We start from the raw sequence: 21,747 nt of genomic DNA, 5'->3' as shown, positions 1-21,747 counted from the left end.
CATCATTACTATCTACTGTATGCAGTTTCATTACTATGAGAGACACTTCCTACAGGCAGCCACACAGCATACCAGAATATGAAGTTGAAAGCACACAGATGAAATGCTGCAGTAGCAGCCCTGCTTGTCTATAGTCTCATAGAGGCTAGACTGCACATCCAGAACACCTCATAACCTGGAAGCAGAAGGGATATGAGCCGGCGGCCATATTGGATATTTCCTGGAGCAATAATGGATAAAAAGCACTCAAAAAGGCACACCAGAGTGGCAAAATTATCGGGTAGAGCATTTATTCTTTACAAGCTATAAACTGATATGTTTATTTTGTGTGAATCGTTCATCTCTGGATCGCTTTAAGTAAAGCATCTATACTTTTGTCCATTGCATCCTTAAGGGTCCCTGCATCTTTAAAAAGATAAATCACAATTTTTAGAATATTTGGATAAGGAAGCATCCAAGTTAGGACATTTAATCATTTTATCAATCTCAGTCTGGGCAAAAGAGTATTTTCTTTTAGCAGATTTAGGTATAAACAAACTTCTCCAGAACCTGCCACTGAGACATAACAATATCCTTTAAGGATTGATGTATTGGAAAAACTCTGCCAGGTTGCTGAGCTAACCCTGAATAGACTTGATCCTGAGGTGTAAGCTCTGGCACTGTCTTCTTGATTTGGTCAGTCAAGTAGACTGCCTTGAGTAACTCAGAAGATTCATCAGGACTGAATACAAATCTAGGAGTTTTAACATTTTCCCCCTTGTCTGATTCCTCTGACTGAGGCTACTCTCCCTCTTCTAATAAAATCACCTCAGACCTGTCTTCACCCTCCTCCCCCTCATCCTCCTTCTCCTCTTCAATTTTTGCCCCTAAAATCTCTGAGGTGGTGGAGGACTGAGAAAGGGAAACATGTGAACAGAACCTCATACAGTGGGATGCAAAAGTTTGGGCCACCTTGTTAATTGTCATGATTTTCCTGTATAAATCGTTGGTTGTTACGATAAAAAATGTCAGTTAAATATATCATATAGGAGACACACACACACGGTGATATTTGAGAAGTGAAATGAAGTTTATTGGATTTATAGAAAGTGTGCAAAAGTTGTTTAAACAAAATTAGGCAGGTACATAAATTTGGGCTCAAAAAATAGAAATGAAATCAATATTTACTAGATCCTCCTTTTGCAGAAGTTACAACCTCTAAACGCTTCCTGTAGGTTCCAATGAAAGTCTGGATTCTGGTTGAAGGTATTTTGGACCATTCCTCTTTACAAAATATCTCTAGTTCATTCAGGCTTGATGGCTTCCGAGCATGGACAGCTCTCTTTAACTCACACCACAGATTTTCAATTATATTCAGGTCTGGGGACTGAGATGGCCATTCCAAAACGTTGTGCTTGTTCCTCTGCATGAATGCCTTAGTGGATTTTGAACAGTGTTTAGGGTCGTTGTCTTGTTGAAGGTTCCAGCCCCAGCGCAGCTTCAGCTTTGTCACCGATTCCTGGACATTGGTCTCCAGAATCTGCTCAAACTGAGTGGAATCCATGCGTCCCTCAACTTTGAGAAGATTCCCAGTCCCTGCACTGGCTACATAGCCCCACAGCATGATGGAACCACCAACATATTTTACTGTAGGTAGCAGGGGTTTTTCTTGGAATGTTGTGTTCTTTTTCCCCCATGCATAACGCCCCTTGTTATGCCCAAATAACTCAATTTTAGTTTCATCAGTTCACAGAACATTATTCCAAAATGAAGTTGCTTGTCCAAATGTGCTTTAGTATACTTCAAGCAGCTCTGTTTGTGCTGTGAGTGGAGAAAAGGCTCCCCCTGCATCACTCTCGCATACAGCATCTCCTTGTGTAAAGTGTCCTGAATGGTTGAACGATGCACAGTGACTCCATCTGCAGCAAGATGATGTTGTAGGTCTTTGGTGCTGGTCTGTGGGTTGAATCTGACTGTTCTCACCATTCGTCGCTTCTGTTTATCTGAGATTTTTCTTGGTCTGCCACTTCGAGCCTTAACTTGAACTGGGCCTGTGATCTTCCATTTCCTCAACATGTTCCTAACTGTGGCAACAGACAGCTGAAATCTCTGAGACAGCTTTCCGTATCCATCCACTAAACTATGATGGTGATAAACCTTTGTCTTCAAATAATAATAGGGAAAACCGAGAGCCCAATATGGTGTAGTATGTTGAAAACAAAGGGTAAATGATCAGTGAGAAATGATATACTCACAAACGTGGGTTACCACTCAGGCAACCACTGTATAGGCAGGTGAGGAGATTAAGCCTGTCCTCACTCAGGGTTAAGAAGTCGCTCTCTGTAGATACAGAAACAAAGGGATAGGTCACCCCTCCACCAGGGGTGGACACAGTATAGCTGTATGAGAACAGAGGCGCCAGCAGAATAAAAAAGGATAAAAATGTTAAATTTGCTTGGAGGAAGCAGTGGACTTACCTCCAGAAAGCAGACACGAAAGACTATCTGAATAATAACAAACACATTTATTATATGGTACCCCAAAGATGCAACGCGTTTCGCAGGCAACACCCGCTTTATCAGGCAATAAAGTGGGGACAAACTGTGGACAAGAGACAGTAGACAATGCTATAATAATTACTGCACTTAAAAAGGACATAAAATGTACAATATTGAGCAATGTTGGGTGGAAATTCATGACCTGGTGATGGTCTATAGTACTGTGTACACTGAATTAATGGTAAACAAAAAATAACAAATAAAAATAAAGGGACTATAGTGTAAGAGCCAGTACTATAACATAGGGTATATGGGACCTTAGTAATAGTAAAGCTGGGTGGATAACAAAATGATTAAATGGTGACCATAAACTAATGGAGGGGAAGTGACAGTGTGCAATGGGAATAAAATGTACAATGTGATTATATAATAAAAGGAAAAAGTCACCAGAATTTCGGCAGTAACGAGTAAAGCGCCTCTGTACTGTAATGAGGACGCTCACCTCTTTAAATACACCTGTAGTGGCTATTGGGGCCAATCAGAGGACTGGGAGGGCCTAGGTGGGTGGAGTTGGATGTCAGGGCAACCATGTAGGCAGCTAATGGGCTGCTGCCATCTGTAAACTGTGTTGGGCTGCAAGGTGGGCGGGATTAGTAAACGGGCAACAGTGTGGGCAGCCAATAGGATGCTGACACCTGTAGATGTATTGTTGGTGCGCCGAAAACAGCGCATTGCACGAGGTATTGAGGGCGCTTGCGCCCGGTTAGCGTGACGACGGCGGGTTGGGAACCAATCCGCTGTCTGTGGGTGTGGTTTGCTGTGTGGTGCGACTATAACGGCGCACCATGCGTATAGGATAAGTGCGCATGCGTCTATTGAGACACATCACGTGGGGTAATGACGCTGGGTGGTGATGCGGCGAAACGCGTTGCATCCTTGGGGTACCATATAATAAATGTGTTTGTTCTTTTTCAGACAGTCTTTCGTGTCTGCTTTCTGGAGGTAAGTCCACCGCTTCCTCCAAGCAAATTTAAAGTTTTTATCCTTTTTTATTCTGCTGGCGCCTCTGTTCTCATACAGCTAATCTTTGTCTTCAGGTCGTTTTGAGACCCCCATGTTGCTACACTTCAGAGAAAATTAAAAGAGGAGGGAAACTTACAATTGACCCCCTAAATACTCTTTCTCATAATTGGATTCACCTGTGTATGTAGGTCAGGGATCACTGAGCTTACCAAGCCAATTAGAGTTTCAATAATTAGTTCTAAAGGTTTTGGAATCAATAAAATGACAACAGTGCCCAAATGTATGCATCTGCCTAATTTTGTTTCAACAATTATTGCACACTTTCTGTAAATCCAATAAACTTCATTTCACTTCTCAAATATCACTGTGTGTCTGTGTTATCGTAACAACCAACGATTTATACAGGAAAATCATGACAATTAACAAGGTTGCCCAAACTTTCGCATCCCACTGCACATTGCATAGGTATGTTTGGTATTACATTTGACTTGACTTGTCCAAAAGTTTGATAATACAGTAGTTAAAAAGTGCAGTTCTAGAGATAGTGGAATGTACTGAATGATCAATGAATTGGGTAAAGTTACAAATGAGGTATATAACTTTTTGGTGACCCTTTCCCAGAACCTTCTCTGCCTCCTAAGAAATAGGGGCAGAAGGCTGAAATAGGGGAATGGGTGGGATCTTCGCAGAATTGAAGATCTTGATTGAAAAGTTTTTCGAGTTCATACTTTCACTTTAATTTTGTGAATGTTTTGAGGTGAAGATTTCTGCCTTGTTAATCAGAAGTTTTGTGGACAAATCAGGAGTAGAGCGGTTTCTAGGTTAGTTTACCTCTGTGATTTATATATGGATGAATAAATTGTATAAAAAATGTATGCATACTAAACTGGATGACTTTTTATAACCGTTACTAAAGTATTACTACCTAATAACTACATAAACAAGGAGTTGCAAGTAATACCTTGAGATTTGACTCGCTGATATCTTAATCAATGTAGTCTATTACTGGGTAATAAGTCAAGGTGTCTTACCAGAGAATTGGGCTTTGGTAATTATTGGAGGTTTTACCAGCTCTTGTCCTAATAATACAACCACGAACGCAGTGTGACCAAGCTTCTGTCTAGACGCCAAACGGCCATCGCTCACCCACACTCATGTTGTAACCCCCACCTCTACATACCACCCCTGTACAAGGCACCCCACAAGGAATATGCCTGGATGCACGATCTTTGGAGCTGTAAGTTTGGATGCCGTTTGAATTAATAAACCAAAGTTTTTGTTCATGAAGGTGCACGCATTCCCTCTTCTTTTGTTGTGTCCTTGCAACTTTTATACCTGGTCTAACAACGTGGAACACAAGACATTCTGCAGCAGTACAGATCGTCCAGGAGTGGGTGAGACAAATCGGATTTTTTTTCTCCTTTTCACTGCACAAAGTTTAGATGCGTCCAGGGAGTGCTGCATGTTTTTCCTTCTACCTTGCATTTGACTTGTCCTAATATCTCCTTCATGGGTTTTAACTATGTTATACGACTATCCCTATTTCTACATTTATTCCAAACTTTTTAAATTGAAACAAGGAACTGTCTTAATTTGTTTTAATCTGGAGCATCTCCTTTTTTCTGAGAAGTACAGCTTGCAAAAGACCCCTTCCCTTTGATCTCAGCAGGATGTCTATCAGCTGTCCAAATGTCACCATTAAAATACTCAGCTGAGATGCTTATCTATATTGCAACCTCTGTTCCCAAGAAACTCTTACAAATAGATTCTGCTTTGATTACCTCTCTAATGGCCCATACTCACGGGCGATAAATGTGGCCTGTCGCCAGCACACGTGAGCGTGTGGGCGACAGGCCGGCGACAGCTCCTCGCCAGGTCCCTCCGCGTACACGCGCGGAAGAGGGACCAGCGGCGAGACGGAAGCTGTCGCCGACGTTCCTCCTCCCCCCGCCGGAAACTCCATGTAGCTAAATGGATGTTGCTGTCGCTAGTCCGCGTACTCACGCGGACTAGCGACAGTTGCGGGGGAGGTGCGGCGGCGACTGTCGCCATGCGATTGAAACTTTCAATCGCATGGCGACAAGAGCGGCGGGCGACAGTTCGGGGTGCGCGCGCGTGCGGCGGCCCATACTCACGGGCGACCTGTCGCCGCAACACGCGCGCGCCGCGTGTTGAGGCGACAAAAGTCCCTCGTGAGTATGGGCCTTTAAGTCCCTTGGGATTCTCAAGAAAACAAGGCGAGGGAAGAGGGGAGGACGTGCAGGCACCCATAAATCAAAGCCAAAGCAATCCTCACATATCTATAAATCAGCTGTATCAGTAAAGGACCCAGATAACAGAGACAGCTGCCACACTCCTGATTACAACCCCCAGCCAGGAGCTAGGAACACAGGCCTCAAAGTTAAGGCAAACAACATTAAAGCAGTACTCTGCAATGCCAGGTCCATAAACAACAAAACAGCAGTTATTCATGATCTAATAGAGGCTTCAGATCTAGCTTTAATTACAGAGACATGGTTGGATCAGAACTCAGAACCCACTCTCGCGGCTGCGGTACCAGACAATTACTCAGTTTTACACTGTGAAAGGCAAAACCGCAAGGGAGGAGGATTAGCTCTGTGCTTCAAATCCAGTTTCAATATTAAACCCCTTGCTGTAGCCCCCACCCACTCTTTTGAATGTCTGGCAGCCCAGCTCTCTGCTGGAAAAAAAATAAACATACTGCTTGTCTACCGACCCCCTGACGCTGGCTCAGCTTCTCTCAAGGAAATAGCAGAACTTGTATCTTGCATAACACTGAAACACCCTAGGTGGATAATTCTGGGAGACTTTAACGCACGGGTCGATACACACTCTTCCCAATTTGGAACTCAGCTACTTCTCTCCATGAATGAACTGGGCTTCTCTCAAGCCGTCAACCTCCCTACCCACAAAAAAGGACACACTTTGGACCTCATTTTCCATTCAGAACTCCTAATATCCAATGTGGAAATTGATCCAGTAGTTTGGTCAGACCACCACACTGTCCACTTCTCCTTTACAGCACCGGCTACAAAACACCAAGTGAAAGAACTAATAAAATATCGTTCCTTGAAAGGTTTGACACCCCAACACCTTCAGAACAGCCTCAATCTAGGTGGACTGACAGATCACAACTTAGGCCTTAGGCCTTGAATCCATGGTCCTTAAATATAACCAGCCGCTTTTGACGCCATAGCTCCCTTAAAGATTAAACGTTCTGCACCATTACATCACGCTCGCTGGTTTGACAACTCTATAAAGGAACTAAAGAAACAGGGACGCAGACTGGAACGAAGGTGGCGCAAACATCAGTCTCCTGATGACAAACTTTCCCTAATTGCTCACCTGAAAAAATATCAAACGATGATTAACAAAAAGAAGTCCTTATTCCTGTCTCACGAAATTGCAAATGCAGCCAACAGACCTGCCCAACTCTTCCGCACGGTTGACAGTCTCTGCAATCCATCTTGCAGGAAATCCAGCATCAGACCTTCACAGGAACTGTGCGAGAAATTTGCCCACTTCTTCTCAGACAAAGTCTCCTCCATACGATCTGCCATTCAATTCACAGCCCCAGAAACCCATGCAGAGCCATATAACAGATGCAAAAATAGCCTACCACCATGGTCTGATTTTAAGGTTATCACTGAAAAAGACATCTTGGATATCCTCTCAAACCTTCGCCAGACTACCTGTGATCTGGACCCTGGCCCCACTAAGTTCATGTTGAAATGCCCTGAACTATTTACACCGGCATTCCACAAAATAGTCAACAGCTCCTTACAAGAAGGGTGGTTTCCCTCTACTCTGAAAGAAGCAATCGTCAGGCCTATACTCAAGAAACCATCCTTAGACCCAGATGCTCTAAACAGCTACAGACCTGTCTCAAACCTCCCCTTTCTGGGAAAAGTTATTGAAAAGGCTGTCTACCTCCAACTTGAAGCCAGGCTCTCCAGAAACAACATCCTTGACCCTCTTCAATCTGGCTTCAGGAAATATCACAGCTGTGAAACAGCCCTCACCCAGATTTGCAATGATCTGCTCATTGCAAGAGACAAGGGTCAATGTTCCATCCTGATTTTGCTCGACCTCTCAGTGGCTTTTGACACAGTCGATCATGAAATCTTGCTCAACAGGCTACAAGAGTACTGTGGCATAGATGGCATTGTTCTCCGGTGGTTCAACTCCTTCCTGGCTGGCAGAACACAAAGGGTAGCCTTAGGGCCCTTCCTCTCCAACCCTGTACCACTAAAATACGGTGTACCTCAGGGCGCAATAGTATCCCCTTACTGTTCACCATATACATGCTTCCACTTGGAGAAATCATACAAAAACATGGCCTGACATATCATTGCTATGCTGATGACACGCAGCTATATTTGTCATTCAAACCTGACGTCACAGACCCTACTCCACAAATAAACGCATGCTTAGCTGAGCTTCAGGAGTGGATGAATAATAATTGGCTAAAACGTAATGCTGACAAAACTGAGGTCTTGTTATCGAGGGCCAGGGCTCAACAGCAAAGCAGCCCCAGTCTCAACCAACACCGCTAAGGATAGGGAGCTCAGACCTGAACAACTCAGACTGTGTGCGCAGCCTGGGAGTACTGATTGATGGGAAATTAAGCTTCAGGAATCAAATCTCAGCTGTTGTGAAACATTCCTTCTTTCACCTAAGGAATATTGCAAGGATTAAACACCTAATTCCTTCAGAGGATCTTCCAATCCTAGTTCATGCCTTCGTCACATCAAGGTTAGACTACTGCAACGTCCTCTACACAGGCCTGCATAAGAAAGACTTACGCCGCCTGCAACTAGCACAGAATGCCGCCGCAAGGCTGTTAACGAGCCAACCCCGCCTTTGCCACATAACACCAACCCTGAGCTTACTCCACTGGCTACCGATAAAATGGAGAATTCTGTTTAAGATTGGCTTACTGACATTCAAATCCTTGCACAATCTGGGCCCTGGATACCTGAAGGACTTGTTGCAACTACATCACACCCCCCACAATCTTAGATCAAAAGGACGTAACACCTTGGTCACCCCCAGAGTCCACCTCAAAACCTTTGGAGACAGAGCCTTTTGTCATGCTGCCCCTACACTTTGGAACTCCCTGCCACACCAAATCAGGACAGCTCCATCCCTGGAAACATTTAAGTCTAAACTGAAAACCTACCTCTTCAGTCTGGCATTCATGAACATCTGAGTATCTCCTCTGTAACACAACCCAGCCTGCAACCCTGTATTAATCTGAGACACAGCTATGCGCTTTGAGTCCTATGGGAGAAAAGCGCTTTACAAATGTTATTGTATTGTATTATTGTATTGTAACTATCATCTGTATGCAGATGACACCCAGATCTACCTCCACACCCCTGACATATCCACCACTACCATGGACAAGGTCTCCTCCTGCCTATCAGCCATCTCCTCCTGGATGTCCGCTAGTTTCCTGAAACTAAATCTAGACAAAACGGAATTTATGATCTTCCCACCCCAGCCATCCATGAACCTCCCAGATGTGCATGTCACTGTTAACCACACTACCATTCGCCCTACCTCTCAAGCCCGCTGTCTGGGTGTCACCCTGGACTCCGCACTCTCCTTCACTCCCCACTTCCAAAACCTCACAAAGTCCTGCAACTTCCACCTTCGTAACATCTGTAAGATTCGCCCTTTCCTGACCTCTGCCACCACCAAACTCCTCATCCATGCACTCATAATTTCCGGCCTTGACTACTGCAATGCCCTTCGGTCTGGTCTCCTTATGACCCGAACAGCCCCACTGCAGTCCATCATGAATGCGGCAGCCAGAACTATCCACTGCTCCCATCGCTCCACCACGGTGGATCCCCTCCTTGAATCCCTCCACTGGCTTCCTATCCAGTCCAGAATGAGATTCAAGATACTGTGTCTGACCTACAAATCTGTCCACCATACCTGTCCAACCTTCATTTCTGATCTTACTTGGAGGTACACACCTAGCCGTCACTCCGCTCTTCCAATGAACTTCGCCTGACCGCCCACCGCATAACCCAGTCCCATGCACACCTCCAGGACTTCTCAAGAGCTGCTCCAACACTATGGAACTCCCTACCTCCACCCATTAGGGCAGCCCCTTCCTTCAACATCTTCAAGAAGGCCCTCAAAACTCACCTTTTCACTCTGGCCTACTACCCCTCACAAGTGCTCTAAACCTACAGCTGAACTCTGGTCCCCTACCTTTCGTGTCCTTACCTCTCCCTCTAGATTGTAAGCCTGTGGGCAGGGCCCTCCTCCTTTTGTGTCCTACCTGATCATGCACCTCTATTACTGTGAACCTATGCTATGCATCTGAGTGAACCTAACTTGCCTAATCTCCATGCTCCCCTCCAGTGACTGACTAAGCATTACCTTGTACTTTTACTGTACTGCCTGATCTGGTCTTTCTTGTATTCATGTATTGTCATTTTGCTGTATGTCACCCCTAAATATTGTCTGTAACCTAAACTAATGTTCAGCGCTGCGTAATATGTTGGCACTTTATAAATACAATAAATAATAATAATAGTTGTAGATTAGAGTTCACTAGGGTTTTAAATGAAGCAATTTTTTGGAGTTAGGTACCATTTAGTGAAAAGCTTCTGAAATTGTTCCCAGTGTGTAGCACAATGTAAACATTTTGTAATTCATTTATTTGTTGCTAGAATCTGAGTGGGGGAAATATTTACATTTAGATCATGGGACCAAACATTGGTGTATTTAGTGAGTAGATTTAAATGGTTTGTGAAGAATTCAGCATACCATACAGATATTCCTCCATGAAGAAAGGGAAACGTGAAGGACCTGTGAAGCATTTGTACTGCAGGAGGAACAAAGAATTATTTAAATGTATCCAAATGAGCCTGCATTTTCTTGTTTACAGTGTCCATTACCCCCTTTAAAATATTTGATGTTTCAGAGGCAATGAGAGCATCTATACAGGGTTGACAAGCACTTTTGGGGGCATCAAGAGGTATTTAGACATTACAAAATCTGCACCACTTATAGGTAGGTGGCTTAGATTTAGAGTCAGTTTTAGCCTGCAAACAGACAAAAAAAACAGCCTCAGAATATCCCCCAATAAATAAATGCAAGTCAGTAAATTCTTCCTCTACTGAAGGAATTACCGTCCCTGAACCTGATGCCTGCGACTGCGAGGAGGACGAGGACTTGGCCACTGCTACTGCAGCTCCTGCCGAAGTAGATGCTGCTGCTACTGTCGCCTAAGCCTCCATTTTGAGCCGCCGGAGAATGCCAGGATCACCTGCTCTTATTGTCCTGGCTTCTCCACTTCGCCCCTTCCGCTTCCTGTCCGCGATCCAACGCCGGAACCACCCAGGACCACCGCTTGGAACGCACTAGTTCCACCTCCCTTAGTGTTGGCGGCAAACGGAAGAGGCATACGTGTATGGCGGTTTGTTCAAACCTGCCGGTAGCCGCCAAACACCTCCAAAGAACAACAAGGGTCCCTCCAGCACCACGTAACCTCTCACAAAGACCCCCTACGGAATCCATCTGGCAGGACCCCCAAACCAACTCACCCTCCGGTAAATAATAACAAAAATAATAAAAATATAGTGAGAGCTCCTTCTTAGTGTGTTTCCCCCAGCGGAAACACTGATGAACTGAGTATGTAGGGAAGGGCGAGGTGTTTTAATCTTTTTTTTTAAATTAGTGTTTCCACAGATCAACTGTGCACTGACACTTTACTGGTCCCAGACGACAATTAGAGAAAGTAGTCTGTGGTAGGAGTACATGTGGAGGGGGCAGACAGGAACATGGAACTTTGACCGGGCCCTAGGCAATCTAACACTGGATAAATCAAGATAAAACAGGAGCCCTCTATGGTGCATTAACGTTTTATTACAAATAAAAAGGATAAAAGATTGCACTTACAAGAGGTAAATGCTTTTGAAGCATTTAGCCCATCATCTGAGCAATGAGGATTCCCTTCTTCCCTCTCGGACTTCCGACGCTGTGGCCAGCAGCAGAGATGTCTGGATAAATGTCTGTTTTCAGACCATTAGAGTGGGGTGGTGGGTTCCTCCTTACAGTGCTTGCAGCATCATGACGTGTTTCAGCGTTCTTACGCCTTCATCAGATCAATTGATTTTGTAATTCTGGATAAATCTAAGAGTGATGTGCAGGTACTTCTGCAGGAGTATGAGGAGATTCTTCCTCTATTACACATTCTACACATATGATCCGAATCAGGCTCACAAGTGATAGACAACACCTCAATGTGTTAAATAAAGCAGAGGGACACCAAGAGCCCCAATAGTGTAATTCGTCTAGGGGACAACAAAATAAATGAGAAGTTAAAATGATACTTACAAACCAGGGTTACCAATAGGCAACCACTGTATAGGCAGGTGGGGAGAACAATCCTGACCCCACTCAGGAATAAAAAGTCGCTCTCTGTAGACAGGAAAATAGGGTAACAACCCTCCACCCAGGGTGGACTCAATGTAGTGTACAAGATACAGAGGTGCCAAAAGAATAAAAGGTAATTAAATGAACTTAAAAAAACAACTGGTTAAACAGAGGAGGTAGCGGTGGTCTTACCCCCTCCAAACAGACACAGGCAAGGACTACGATTCAGACAGTCAACAATTTATTCGGAACTCCAAAAAACAGAGGCGCCAAGCTCGCTGATACAATACAGATGCTGTGACTCCTACTGTATTTTGCCTGAGGAAGCGGGATGTATGGCCCGTGAAACGCGTTGCATTGTTTTTGGAAGTTCCGAATAAATTGTTGACTGTCTGAATCGCAGTTCTTGCCTGTGTCTGTTTGGAGGGGGTAAGACCACCGCTGCCTCCTCTGTTTAACCAGTTGGTTTTTTAAGTTAATTTAATTACCTTTTATTATTTTGGCGCCTCCGTATCTTGTACACTTCAATGTGTTAAATGTTCACAGCATTCACAGTGGATTCACAACAGCCACTCAAAGCTGGCCAGTCCCAGGCTACTGCGTATGTGCAGCCCTGGGCCAGGGCAGTGACTGGGAGCATTCTGCGCATGCCCAGTAGCATTTTACCCTTGCTACGCATGAGCAGAACGCTGTAGTGCACATGGATGCTATGAGGAGGTGCGTGCCTGGCCAGCTTAGAGCGGGTCACCGCTGCTGGCTGGAGGGTCGCAGGAGGACGGCGCAGGCACAGGATTGACTGCAGTGGGCTGCAAGAAGCCCCAGGTAAGTTAAACTGCTTTTTTTTTTGACTAAAGATTTACTTAAAGGAAATGTCAGAGCTGTTGAAAAAATATGACATCTACTTAACCGGGGTTTCCTCCAGTCCCTTGCAGCCAACATGTCCCTCGTCGCAGCTCCGCATCCAGCCATAATTCCTATTATGGCCTACGGTGGCGCCGGCTGTGCCCAAATCTCCGGTGCTGTTTTTACAGTGCTCCACTCCCTCACCACCACCCCCCCTCCCCCCATATGGTACCCAGTTATAGGTGCCTCCAGTATAGCTAAAGATATAGGAGAAAGAGGCGCCCAGGAGTGATAAAATGCTTTAAAAATAAATAAAATGTAAAAAAGAAAGGTGAGGTGGCTTACCTCAAGGAAGACAAATTCACTTAATAGAAGTGTTTTTATTGCACTGGCAACGCGTTTTGTGGGTACTTGCCCACTTCCTCAGGCCAAATAGCAGTGCCAAGCAGTATTAGTAGCCGCAGATAAGACAAAGACAAGACAAATAACATTTATATCACGCTTTTCTCCTGGCGGACTCAAAGCTCCAGAGCTGCAGCCACTAGGACGCGCTCTACAGGCGGTAGCAGTGTTAGGGAGACTTGCCTAAGGTCTCCTACTGAATAGGTGCTGGCTTACTGAACAGGCAGAGCCGAGATTCGAACCCTGGTCTCCTGTGTCAGAGGCACAGCCCTTAACCATTACACCATCCAGCCACTCTCTCCCCTATTGTGACATACTGCATCATTTTATCACCCCCAACCTTCATCCAGTATAGCTAGTTAGGAATAGGTGTCCCTAGTATAGGCAGCCAGGAATAGATGCCCCAGTATAGGCAGCCAGGAATAAGTGCCCCCAGTATAGGTAGCAAGACATGGGTGCCCCCAGTATAGGTAGCCAAGAATGCCTGGGGCACTTATTCCAGGCTACCTAAACTGGGATGGGAGCAGCCAGTTTAGATAGCCAAGAATAGGTGCAGTCAGTATAGGTATCCAAGAATAGATGCAGCCAATATAGGTAGCCAGTAACAGGTGCAGCCAGTATAGGTAGCCAGGAGTAGGTGCCCCCAGTATAGATAGCCATGAGTAGGTGCCTCCAGTATAGATAGCAAGGAATAGGTGCAGCCAGTATAGGTAGCCAGAAATATGTGCCCCCAGTATAGCTAGCTGAGAATAGGTGCAAACAGTATAGGTAGCCAGGCATAGGTGCCCCCAGTATAGGTGGCCAGGCATAGGTGCCCCCAGTATAGGTGGCCAAAAATACAAGCCCCTGTATAGTAGCAAGCTATAGGTGCCCTGTTTGGTAGCCAGCTATAGGTGCCTAGGTGCCCCATATGGTAGCCAGCTATAGGTGCCTAGGTGCCCCCAGTACAGGTAGCCAGGAATAGGTGCCCCCAGTATAGGTAGCCAGAAATAGGTGCTCTCAATATAGGTAGCCAGGAATGGTTGCCGCCAATATAGTTAGCCAGGAACAGGTGCCCCCAGTATAGATAGCCAGGAATAGGTACAGCCAGTATAGGTAGCTAGGAATACAGGTGCAGCCAGTATAGGTAACCAGGAATAGGTGTAGCCAGTATTGGTAGCAAGGAATAGGCGCCCCCAGTATAGATAGAAAGGTGGAGGTGAGGGGGGACACAGTGGCAGGCGCACAAACAGCGGCGGGGATAATCAGATAAACACATTGCCACATTGGGGCAGCACGGTGGCGTAGTGGTTAGCTCTCTCGCCTTGCAGCGCTGGGTCCCTGGTTCGAATCCCAGTCAGGGCACTATCTGCAAAGAGTTTGTATGTTCTCTCCGTGTCTGCGTGGGTTTCCTCCGGGCACTCTGGTTTCCTCCCACATTCCAAAAACATACAGATAAGTTAATTGGCTCCCCCTAAAAAATTGGCCCTAGACTACAATACTTACACTACATAATATAGACATATGGCAATGGTAGGGATTAGATTGTGAGCTCCTTTGAGGGACAGTTAGTGACAAGATATATATATACATTGTACAGCGCTGCGTAATATGTCGGCGCTATATAAATACTAAATAATAATAATAATAATAATTGCCAGGATCCATCGCCACATGGACTACTTAATTCTTCCTGCTTGTGCAGGACATCTCACTGTAACTGCTGTTCTTGAACCGCTGTTCTTGTGCCTGCCGCTGTGTCCCACCCCCGCTGTTCGTACGCATGCCTTTGCGTCAACCCCCCCCCCCCCCACACACACACACACACACACACAATATCGGTATCCAGCAGCAATGCTACTACCAAACCTTGTGTGCATGCCCTAAGTATTTCACAACTAGACTACTGCAATTCTTTGCTCTGTGGCCTAACCGCTGCTGCTAACCGTTTGGCCGTGCTACAGTCCATCATGAATTCTACTGTACGACTCATCCACCTATTCTCCTGATTCTCCAGTACTATCCTACTCTGTTAGTCTCTTCACTGGCTGATAGATACACAAAGGATGCAATTCAAAATCCTAACGCTCCCCAACAAAGCTCTTTTTACAACCTAGCTCCTTCTTATCGAAATAAACTTATTTCCAGATACCATCCTACAAGCAATCTCGGCTCTCCCAACAATATTCTCCTGTCTTCCTCCCTGGTCACCGCTTCTCACTGGCACCTACAAGACTTCTCTTGATCCTCTCCGCTCGTCTAGAACATACTACCTCAACACATTCGCCATTCACCCACACTTACCCTTTTTAGGTGCAACCTGAAAACTCACCTTTTCAGACAAACATACTCTCTTTCTTAGGACACCTTGGCAACTGACCACCATTTTACCACCTCATACACCGCTTCCCTTCGCATATTGTACTATCTGTTAACCCTTTAAGCTGTATGGCCAATTGGCCAAGCCTCTCTTTCCCTTTTTTTGCCTCACAATGCTGTGTAATGCGCGGGCATATCTTCCACCATTATGTAAAAATCTGCAATATATTTATTTGCGCCATAAGGTGTAATCCACCGTTGTCTTGTACTGTTAACTGTTGTAACTGTTTATATTGTACTGTAATACCTTCTAATCTATTTCACAGCGCCACTGAAGATGTTGGCACTATATAAATCAATAAAAATAGTCAAGTGATTGCTGTAAGCATAGACAGAAACTCCCACTCTGCTGACAGCACCATAATTTGTGGAAAGGTCTATGGATCATTTGAATTACATTTACAGGTACATTCTCTAAAAGAACTGAATGAAATATGAAAATTGTATGAGATTTACTAACAAATGACATTTGATTCACAAAGCATTAACGCATTAGGTAATGCAAAAAACAGCTGATTTTACCGAGCATTTAGGAAAATTTCAATTCATCAATGCTATTACCGCATGGCAAGCTGAAATTAAGGACCAGTAAGGTAAATTACCGACTTGTGCGGTAAATACCTCAAGACATGTCAGTAAAATGCCAATTCATAAAGATGAGAACATGTGGTAATCCCAGTAACAAGTTTGGTAATTACATGCAGCTCTTTTCTCTCGAAAACCACTTTCTGCATGCCCTCAGAGTGCGATATCCCATGAATGACAGAAGCAGAGAGCCAATAAGAACAGCCTCTCTCTCCTGCTACTCCCTCTGATACGCTGCAACATGTTCAACATGTTCTCGGAAGGGTCAAGCATCTCTACCCCCCAGGCAGCAGAGGAGAGCGTCACAAAAAAGATTTCCCCTGCAGCTCTTCAGAAGTCCTTTTGATAATGCCTGAAGAGCAAGTGGGGAAATCACCTAAGCATGGCATGTGTAATGTTTATTGAGAGTTCATCTAAACACAGATGAACTCTCCCCCCCCCCCCTGTACAGGTAAACTGTGAACCAATGTTATTCAATTGGCTAGTGTACACTTGAATGTGTTTTCCCCATGCAGATGAAAACAGCAGTGAAGCACTGCATGCAATTTCTCAATCAATTACATTTGTTTCTGTGATAAAACTTGCATGTTTTCACACATACAGACACACATGGTGTGCTGAAAACACATACAGAAAACTGACCGAGGAGTGTGCTCCCAGCCTCAGCTTATTACACTCACTCTGTCCATCAATGATGGAGCAGAACTGGCTCTGTAGACTTCTCCAACTTCACTATACAGCACTGGGGGCTGGGCACTGTACACAAGAGCTTGCTGCACACTGAATAGGGACTGCCTACAAATCTTTGTCTATAAAACTTTGTATGATTCATTATCAGTGGCTGAGCAGCTGCAGTCATTAGAACAATTGTGCAGAGAATAAAAAGCTTTTTCTCTTCGGGTTCAGACTCCCTCAAGCATCACTACAGTACACAGCACTTAGGGAGAGGTAGAAATACTGGGGATAGAACAGCGCTGTACACAAGACCCTGTTGAACACTGAATAGGGACTGTCTACAAAACTTTGTATGATTCCTTATCAGTGGCTGAGCAGATGCAGTCATTAGAACAGTTGTGCAGAGAAGAAATGTTTTTCTCTCCATGCCTTTAGTTGTCAGTCTCTCAGGACAGGTAAAATAAACTTCTCCCCCCACGGGGCCCATGCTGCTTCTGGGGCCCCCTGCGGCTGCATCCCTTGCAGGGTCTACTGTTACGCCCCTGGCTAACAGACAAATTCAGAGGGAGTAGAACAAAAATTATAACATGTACATCTAAAGGGATTCTGGAGATGCCTTTTACTGTACTATTACAATGCTGTTAGTGGGAGAACAGCATGTAACTGTTACTGCAAAGGTCTTTTTCAGTATATTACCAAACTTACAGCACCTGTGAAAATCTTTATGAACTGCCAAAAAAAATAAATAAACGAATTAGACCGAACTAGAGCTTGGGGGGGAAACATTCTACATATTGATAATATTGTAAATTAAAGCAATAGTGCAACCTTTATGAATAAGCCATAACATGTACAGTATATGACAAAAAACAATCCTCACTTCTTTTGTAAAATCTACGAGACAGAAGTGAGTAATTACAAAGAAAAAAGTATGCACGATACAGGAAAGCAAAGATGAGCTCAGATACTAATCTTAAAAAGCTGCAGGGAATAAAACACACAATATACACTGAAAACGTGGCATCACGTTAAAATACATGAATCTTAAAAGGAAATCTTACAAAGAGACGATTCAAGGCTTCTTTTTCCCGTGAAGCTCTGTTCTTGCACAGGTGACAGCGACTAAACACACACAGCGCTGTCATCTGAGGACGCAGCCCCTCGTACTGGTCTGCTGCACGAAGTAGATTGGTCCGTTATCTTGTCACTCTTTGTAAAGGAAATCTCTTCGTTGGGGGATTTGAATGGAAAAGGTGGGGCTAACTGTAATCTGTCTCTCTGCAGGAAAAGGCTGTACTTGGCTCGCCGCATGCGTAACCCTTTCTAAGCCGCAAGACACGAGTCTGCACTGTCGGAAAGATTGCGGTTTAGTTTTTCAGTTCTCTTTAGCGGTAAGATGGTAGACGTGTTCAATTCCTCCAATTTGTGCACCAACATATGCATTCTCTGCGTACTGCCCTTTGTGTTTCCCTTCCCGCCTTTTTTTATCTGTCATGTTCTGCACAATATCACTTTGCCGCTGGTGCAGTCTTTTGTCTTGTTACCTGCAAAGCTTTCCCTCTAGTTCCTGCAATAATTCCAGAAAGTACTTCCAGATTGTCGCTAGCCTGGCGCTATTTTGCAGGGGGGCAGCAGAGCCCATGGGGGAATAGCAGCGGCAATAGAAGGACACAGAGGCACGTCATTGTGCAGAGAACATGCCTCTGTGTCCTATTATCTTTAGTAAAAACCGCCTTCGGTTCTCTATAACCAGTTCAGGACCATAGGCTTACACCCCTCAAGTGACCGGGCTATTTTTTTACAATTTAGTGCTCTGCAGTTCTAACAGCTTGCCGCAGAGCCATGCTACATAGCTCACAAGTAAAGCCCCCCCCCCCCCCCTTTTCTGCCCACCACTTTCTGTTGGTGGGCTCTGATCACTGGTGATTTTTATTTTTAATAAATGTGTCTATTTTTTTTATTTATTTTACTATTCCCTTCCCCCCACCCTCCAATCAGGGCAGTTCTCTCTCACAGGCATCAGCCTATGAGAGGGGATCGCGATCGGATCCTCTCTAGCCATACTGTCCCCAGTACAGCGATGCAGTAGATCCCAGCGCTGGACAATGTAAATGGCAGTTTCGCCGTCTAACAGTCTGCTAGCGGCCGCTGGTAGACTGATGACAGAGCGGAGCTCCGTCACTCAGGCGGGGATGCGCGTGCATCGGCACTCGAGATCCCCTGTAAAACCCTGCCCCAGGACTTGACGCCTTTCAGCGTTAGGCGGTCCTGGGGCTGCCACCTTCCTGACGCTTATCTGCATTAGGCGGTCGGGAAGGGGTTAAAGGACCACTATCGCAAAAAAAAGTAGACCGTTAAAATCTGACAGAACCAACAGGTTTTGGGCCAGTCCATCTCCTCATTTGGTATTCTCAGGGTTTACTTTGTTTTCAACAGCATTTCCTGAACAGCAGTTGCAAAGTCTTAACTTACAAAATAGTGTGTAAGTGAGTAGGGAGGCTGGATGGTATCTTGTTATTTTGGCAGTTAAACTGCTGTTCAGGAAATGCTGTTGAAAACCCTGAGAATCCCCCATGAGGAGATGGAATGTCCCAAAACCTGTCGGTTCTGTCAGATTTCAACTGCCTACTTTTTTCCGTGATTGTGGTCCTTTAAACAAGGGGAATAAGGTAAGGCCTTTTTCACATTGGCCTAAAAAAAGGACAGTTCAGTGACCGGAACAGACGAGAATGGATGCGAATGGATCAGGGGAATAAGGTAAGGCCTTTTTCACATTGGCCTAAAAAAAAGGACGGTTCAGTCACCGGAACAGATGAGAACGGATGCGAATGGATCCAATGTTAACCAATATATCCTTTCACATTGCGCTGTTCAAACAGATACGTTTGGTCTGTTCCACTGCAGAGACTGGAAGTTTTGGTCTGCAGCAATTTTCCAGATTGACGAATGCATCATATCGACCACGCACTAGCAGAACAGAGAGTCACAGGTGGAAAACTGATGCCTTTATAAACTGATCTGTTCCACTGATTCGTTTTCCATCTATGCCAGTATGAACCGACCCTTTTACGGTATGTTAGTTGTTGCTATGAGCATTAAAGGATACCAGAGCCGGTCATCACGCAGTAAGGAGCCGGCCATCTTTGGGAGCACTCAAAGCCTTCTGTAAGGATGGTCAGAAATGCCGATTTCCCATTCTGCAGAAATTCTGAGTGCCGCCAATGGCGATTATGCGGATTTGCAAGGAGTCTTTTTTTTTTTTTTCATTCTCTGATTGGTCAAATACTACTGACTTGTCTGCATTCTGATTAATCCAATGTTTTCAAGTACTGTGATTGGGCTAAAATTGAGTATTTTTCTTTGTGTGTGCATTGTCTGCCTGGCCAGAAAACTTTCTAATTGACTTTACATTCTCTGATTGGTCTAATGCTTCTGATCGGAAATTTCAACTCGGCCAAACCTGAATTAGTATCCCTAGCCTTCCTTCCGAGGGCTCATGGAGGCGGCATGACTTCACCAGGTGAAAGCGCTGGAATGAGGGGAACGAGAAGGGACAGGGAAAGCTCAATAGGATCCAGAGTCTTCCCTCTTCATAAGTATCTTTTTGAGCCGAAGGACTCTGGTTAATCCAGCATATGTTTGGGTATAAGTAGATACTTACCGCGCCTTCCATTCCTTTCCATCACTCTCCGTTCTTCTACACCAGTCCCCGTTCAGCTTGCTGACTCAGGCGACTCAGTATGGAAATAAAGGTGGAAAAAGCTATCAGTATGGAAATAAAGGTGGAAAAAGCTAAAGAAAACCAGAGATTTTAGATACAAGTCGAACATCTCACCATTTTCACACCTTCAAATTGAAGAATAAAGATGGATAAGAAGAACAGTGTGCAAGCTGTAACCGTGAGGCTATGAGATAAATAGAAGAGGTAGTAGACTTTGGCTATCATTCATAAAGCATTTCCGCATGCGGAAATGCTTAAAACAGCTGACTTTACCGAACACTTAGCAAGTTCGGCATTCATAAAGCCTCTTTCCGCATGAAAAGTTGACACTACCGAGCGGAGCGATAAATCACCGCCTTGTGCGGGGATTTTCGTCAAAAATGTAACAAAATGGTAATTCATAAAGGTTACCGTAAGCGGTATGAGGACGGGAAATACCGCTCCCTCTGATGTGGGGATAACAATGTAAAGTTAATGGAGACACAGACCTCCCAGGCAGCTGCAGTAGAGCGAAACACGGAGAAATGTATCAATTCACAAACACTGGTCCACATGACAGCCCAGGGGCCCCAGGTCTCTCTCACTCACTGGGGCCCCCAAACCACCATGCGACACCTAGAGGGAAGTGCGGGCAAGCCCTGGACCTCTCACCTCCAGGGAACTCACCCCACCACCTCTAAACTGAATGCCAACTCCAACCGAAGCCTCCCACCTGAATGCTAATCTATGTAATTCCTGCTAGGTATGGTACAGCAGGCAAAGGGTGTATGACAGTGCACCTGATTGGCTGACTAGCGTCTGCTGGCCCGGTAGAGGCAGGATATTGCTCTGACTGGAAGTTAGCAATTGTGTTTGTTGCAGTTGGCATTCAGTTTAGAGGTGGTGGGGTGAGTTCCCTGGAGGTGAGAGGTCCAGGGCTTGCCTGCACTTCCCTCTAGGTGTCGCATGGTGGTTTGGGGGCCCCAGTGAGTGAGAGAGACCTGGGGCCCCTGGGCTGTCATGTGGACCAGTGTTTGTGATTTTAAATGTATTTTTTGCAGCTTCTAGGATGCGGTTGACAGGTGAGTGGTTAGGGAGGGGACCGTGTGGGAGATGTGCCTACACGGGGCGTCCCTGTAAACGACGCAATTCACGATTGCGTCCAACCGAAGCCTCCCACCTGAATGCTAATCTATGTAATTCCTGCTAGGTATGGTACAGCAGGCAAAGGGTGTATGACAGTGCACCTGATTGGCTGACTAG

At 45.1% G+C, this 21,747-nt stretch overlaps 1 protein-coding gene across 4 annotated transcripts in view; it reads right to left on the bottom strand.

Annotated features, from left to right (window-relative positions):
- The window catches only part of SUN2 (Sad1 and UNC84 domain containing 2), a 981,481-nt gene extending 963,531 nt beyond the window's left edge, over window positions 1-17,950 (bottom strand). For 3 of the 4 annotated variants that reach the window (XM_068253600.1, XM_068253601.1, XM_068253602.1), the window contains exon 1: window positions 17,846-17,950. The gene's annotated coding sequence lies outside the window, so the exon portion shown is untranslated. The remainder of the gene's footprint in view (window positions 1-17,845) is intronic. The other variant, XM_068253603.1, reaches the window with a different exon arrangement.
- Between the last annotated feature and the right edge of the window lie 3,797 nt (window positions 17,951-21,747).

Source organism: Hyperolius riggenbachi, chromosome 9 (genome assembly GCF_040937935.1).
Source record: "Hyperolius riggenbachi isolate aHypRig1 chromosome 9, aHypRig1.pri, whole genome shotgun sequence".
In the NCBI taxonomy this organism is placed as follows: Eukaryota; Metazoa; Chordata; class Amphibia; order Anura; family Hyperoliidae; genus Hyperolius; species Hyperolius riggenbachi.
Note: the sequence above shows the minus strand (reverse complement) of the source record. Positions and strands in the feature narration are given on the sequence as shown.